This window comes from Eleutherodactylus coqui, chromosome 6 (assembly GCF_035609145.1).
Source record: "Eleutherodactylus coqui strain aEleCoq1 chromosome 6, aEleCoq1.hap1, whole genome shotgun sequence".
NCBI lineage: Eukaryota > Metazoa > Chordata > Amphibia > Anura > Eleutherodactylidae > Eleutherodactylus > Eleutherodactylus coqui.
The window spans coordinates 40527272-40532981 of record NC_089842.1 but is presented as its reverse complement, the minus strand read 5'-3'; positions in this window follow the sequence as shown (position 1 = coordinate 40532981).

Here is a 5710-nt window from a genome sequence, read left to right as displayed (position 1 = left end):
ACCCCTCCTTCCTACACCAACTTTGGAGTCACTAGTTTACCTCGCTAATCTCCCACTGCCTTTCTGGTGTGGCATGCGGTACAGGTAGTATTTTAAAAAAAATACAACTTTTGAGGTCCTCACCCTAAGATTACATCCCTCCCTAAAATCTTTTTTTTAATAACTCTCCACCTATCTTTTTAACTTATGTCCTTGGTGCCAATGTGTACCATGACTGCTGGATCCTCACCAACCTCTCCCCATAATCTGTCTTCCTAGCGCTTGAGTTTGACACATTGTGGATCGGGTTGACAACACACAGTTCAACGATCCTGGTCTTTGTGGCAGATTGCCCTGTCTGTCCCTCTAATTGAATCTCCCACTACCAGGACCTGTCTCGCCAGCCCTGCGCTCCTATTCCCCTTCTTACTGGAGAAGACAGCCCTCTAGCGGTCAGAGGCAATGTCGGGCTGCAGCAGTGCTAATCCTGTAATGGCATCCCTTTCATCTGCCAACTTTGCCAACTTGTTGCGGTGTGCCAGTTCAGGACTAGCCTCACTGGTTCTCTTCCCTCCAACCCCCTAACTGTCACCCAGCTAGCTGCCTGATCATCCTACACTTCTATACTACCATCCACCGGTATTAGTGTTTCTTGACACCACCAGGAAGTCCTGGTGGAGTCAAGATTGACAGGGGGTGACTCCCCCTGTATGGAATTGGCTGCAGAGCTTCTTGAACTTCAGGTCCTGCCAACCCACTAAACTTTTCCTTCACAATTCAGCTAGCCGACCCTGATGCAGCCGCGCAGTCCCATGTGGAAGGGAAGCGGAGAGTGAGCTCTGCAGCAGGGATTCCGCGGGGCCGTGCGCCGGTGTTACCGGTGGATGGTCCCCCAACCCCTCATTTTCATGTTGCGGTGAACCACACCACCCCCATGTTACTTTGTTCTGGACTTGCCGTTCTGAGCCGCCGAGGGGGGCCCCCTTCTTGGTCCTACCTCGGTGGCCAGGAGCAGGGACACCACAGCGCCAAGAACAGACTCCCTGAGCCGGCGTTCAGCCTCCCTGCACTGCCAGCACGTCGGAGCAGACAGTGGCGGCGGCACACACACAGGGAACAACGGCTGCGGTGGCTTTGACTGACGAAGGGGGATGGGGAGACTGTGGTGAAGGCTGTAAGCCAGCGGGGACAATACTACTTCGGCAAACGGGAGCAGGAAGACCACAGTGGCTAGAACAGACACAGAGAAGTGGCGTACGGCCGCACACAGTCAGGGAGCAACTGCAACACTTTGGCCCAATCGGGACCTAGGGGTGTGACTGGGCGTTCCTCCTGTCAAACCCCTAGTTTCTGGTGGCGTCAAGAAACACTAATACCCCATCCACCATCACATCTGCCCTGGTAAGAGTCATTCCCGGACTCCACGAGCCACCTACTTTCAGCGCATAAGCTTATTTTATAGGGTTTAAAGTAGGTGACAGACTCCATTAAAGGGGTTCTCCTACTATTACATTTATCCCCTGTCAGTTGAGTGGGGTGGGGGGCTGAGCACTGAGGCTCGGTGATTCCAACCTAGGAAAAAACGACACCCTTGGCATCTGTCTGGCCAAAAGGTCTGCCTACATTCTGGAAGCATTTCCAGTTTATGTGCTGAATATACACTGCAAATCCCGTGTGACTACAACTGTGCTACAGATATGGCAATTGTTAACATGACTTCTACATCGTGATAACTCAATGTGCAGCATTATAGTAATGGTAATTTGACATGTTAATGTGTTATGATAACTTAATTGCAGTTTTCTACATCTGTACAGCCATCTTCATAGAGGATTGATTATATTTACTATCACATCAACTCTTTTCTGGAGAAGGTCACTCCCCTGGATGAAAATTTCCATCCCAGTTTAAAAAAAAACAAGAAGAAAGCAAAACGATAACTGTCTACTCCAGTAGATATTAGTAGAACGGCGCCACCTAGTGGACAAGTTATTATTGAAAAGTATACATTGTCACTGAAATTTTAGTTGCAGCTAAAACCTCACTATTAAAAGCTTTGGAGTCCCAACATGCCCTGATGGCCTCTCCAACGGCGGAGGTACTGTGTTATAACATTGTTTAGGATGTGTACATTGATCGCACCCCTGTAATCTTGGATCCGTTTGTTTCACAGAAAGATGTGAAGATGTACTTCTACAATCTGCTATCTGATAAAGTAGAACTTTGTTTCCAGTACAGAGCTGGAACATACTAGGAGCAGAGAGAAATTAGGACTCTTCTAATTAAAGAGTAAAAAAAAGACGTTTGACATGTCAAAAGTTTGGATCAGTGGAGGTTCGGGTTCTGAGACCCCTCCTGCTTGCTGAAATGAAGGGGCTGCAGTGGTCACACAAGTACTGTGCTCCTCTGGCTGTCATTGTTTTGCATGTTGGCTCTTCTCAGCAGATGAAGATTGACACATCTGTAGAAGTCTACGGAGCCAAAGACAATGATAGCTGAAGGGGCACAGTGTTCAGGTGAGGTGAGCAGAGGACTCAGAACCCGGACCCCCACTGAACAAAACTTGTGATATGCCAATTTTTTTTTTAAGTGTAGTAGTCACACTTTGAAACAAACTATCAATCATAACAGAAGCTAACGTCATGATAACTTTTTTTATTTTTGGCTCATAATGTTCCTTACAACTCTCTCTAGTGCTGCAATATGGCGCACAGAGAAGTCTATAGAGCTCTATGAGGCATACTATGTATCTCTAAGGACATTGTGTAACTATAGGGAATGCGGTTGCACCCTGGCCCAGGAGCCTTAGCGGGCCCATTCTTCTCCATATAGGGAGCCCAGTACTATGAATAAAGCATTATAGTTGGGGGCCCTGTTTTCCATTGGGGCTCAGGAGCTTCAAGTTATGCCTCTGTGTTAAGGAGTTAATAAAAGATGGGGCGCCCCAAGATAAACACTTGCACCCGGGCCCATGGGCCTTTAGCTACGTCCCTGATGTACAGGCTCCTGCATAGAGATTACTGTATTCTATGACCCGAAAACTCTGATAATCTGGCACTTATCAAGTCCCGTGTGTGCCAAGCAAATTTAATCTGCTTTTCACATGCTACTCTTCAACTTTGTAATTGGGTTTTACTCTATCTAATAGGGACCACAAAACAAAATTGAAATCCATGTTCCGAGGTCCCTAGGGACCTGTGCGCCAAACCATCGTGTTATGCATCCATGCCTTCCTATTAACCATTTCCAATCCAATTTGTATCCTGGTTTTCCTAGGGGGCTTACTCTTTTTCTGCTGTTATACAATGGCGCTGTCTGCTGGCTAAAGCCAGTACTGCATGAGGTGACACGTTGGATAGGCTCAGACAGCAGAGAGGCTGGAAATATACAGTAAGAGAACCCCCGACGGACGTCTTCCAACATTGGAGCTGTACAGCCTTAAATCATAATGTCTTAAGACATTAAGACGAAAACTCTGATAATCTGGCACTTATCAAGTCCCATGTGTGCCAAGCAAATTACAAGGGTTACTATAAAAGAAATAGACACTTTAACATTACACAGAACTAAAACCATTAAACAGGTAGACACAGAATCTGCATAGTAGCAAAGAGATGAAAGATTTTGTGACTGCAGCTTTTCGTGATGTTGGCATCACAAGTGCAACCGGGGAGCAAGAAATTTCAGAACACTGGCTGTTTGTGCAAAGGGAAAAGCTCTGGGAATCCCCTGGAGCAGAGGAGAATGTGCGTCCTGTGCGTGCAAAGGCTCATACATGTACATACATGTAAAGATATATACTAAAAACTATAGAAGGACTTTGGCCATGTCGATAATACTCTGGCCTCTATAAACTGTTGAAAGTGTCTATTAACCCTGTATTATTACTGTACACAGGGTGTAGTCCAAAAGACCGATCCAGCGTTGTCTCTCAATTACTGGTGACCTATATTGAAATAATAGTGTACTTGAATTGGAAGCCATGGATGTGCTACATGATGGTATGGCGCACGGGCTCCTGGGGTCCCAGAACATTGATTTCAGTTTTATATTGTGGTCCCTGTTAAAGATTAGAAAGTTAAATCCAATTGCAAAATTGAAGCATAGCATGCGAGAAGCAGCAATTCGCTTTCTGCATGTAAGCCCCTTGGAACCGCTGCTATGACTGAAGTGAGGAAAGTGTACTCGTAGTGGCCTCCTTCCGCAAGGAGAGGGGCAGATTATCCAGGACATCATCACTGTCATCTGCAGGAGATTCTGCATTGAGGGTCCCTGGAATGAACATTGGTCCAATAAGGTGATCGTGCCAAATTCCAATCCACATGTTCATGCTTAAATTTGCATCTTCTTCTGATTGGGTTGTGCTTCTACTAGTAATTTACATCATATCTGCACTAAATCATCGATTCACTGTTCACTAGCATGGTCTCGGAATAATACCGTCAGCCCTGGACTGCACTGTTGAATGGCACCATGCAAGTATCCTAGGGGAAGGAGGACGCTTCATATACACTTTTCCTACTTCAGTCATAGCTGCGGTCCCACGGGGCTTAGAGAGATGCGGAAAGTGGATTTCTGCTTCTCACATGCTGCTCTTCAACTTTGTAATTGGGTTTTACTCTATCTAATAGGGACCACAAAACGAAATTGAAATCCATGTTTCGAGGTCCCTAGGGACCTGTGTGCCAAACCATCGTGTTATGCATCCATGCCTTCCTATTAACCATTTCCAATCCAATTTGTATCCTGGTTTTCCTAGGGGGCTTACTCTTTTTCTGCTGTTATACAACAGCGCTGTCTGCTGGCTAAAGCCAGTACTGCATGAGGTGACACGTTGGATAGGCTCAGACAGCAGAGAGGCTGGAAATATACAGTAAGAGAACCCCGACGGACGTCTTCCAACATCGGAGCTGTACAGCCTTAAATCATAATGTCTTAAGACGTCAGACAGTGGATTGGAAAGGGTTAAAATATGCTTTGTTATTTGAGTATAGGGCATCAGTATTGGGACAGAGCGCTGGATCCGTCTTTTTGACTACAGCCTGTATAGTAGCTGCTCAGCCTGTATGGTTCTATGCAAGTGTTTCCTTTTTCTTTCTCTCTTCATTTACAATATTTGTAAATAGATTGGAAACTGTATCAGAAGCAGGAAAACCCGCTGCTGGATGGGAAACTAATGAGCCCCTACATGTGCAGTCCCTGCAGTCGGCTTAATTCTGGGACCTATAGTTTTTGAGCAATAAACTGGTAATTTGCTTTAAGTTTAGGACAATGTAATTTTGTAAGCTTTTTTATTTAAAATCTTTATTTATATGTTTTTCAGTATAAAACCGTGATTTGACATTGTCCAAATACACTGAAAAAAAAGCTGTTGACATATTTAGGCTTTTCCCTGGTAACAGCTGTAACATGGGACCAGATAAAGGACATGTCATTACAAACATCCAAAAATGAAGATTTGCACGTTTCTGGTTTGCATTCAGGTAACTCTGCAGCTGGGATGACTGTACAATGTGTCTGATTCTGCACACCACTTCTTCCAGAGGACTTGTCACATTATTGCAACATCTGTGAATCTGTTCATTTCTCTGTGGAATTGGGGAGGAGTGGGGGTGAGCTCTGTGCTAAGCCCCGCCCACTGTAGTCACATGGCTGCTGGAATCACATGTTGTCTACTAATTCTCATTCAATGTGTGTTGAAGATTTGGGAGGGTGTGTGGAGGGGGGGAGC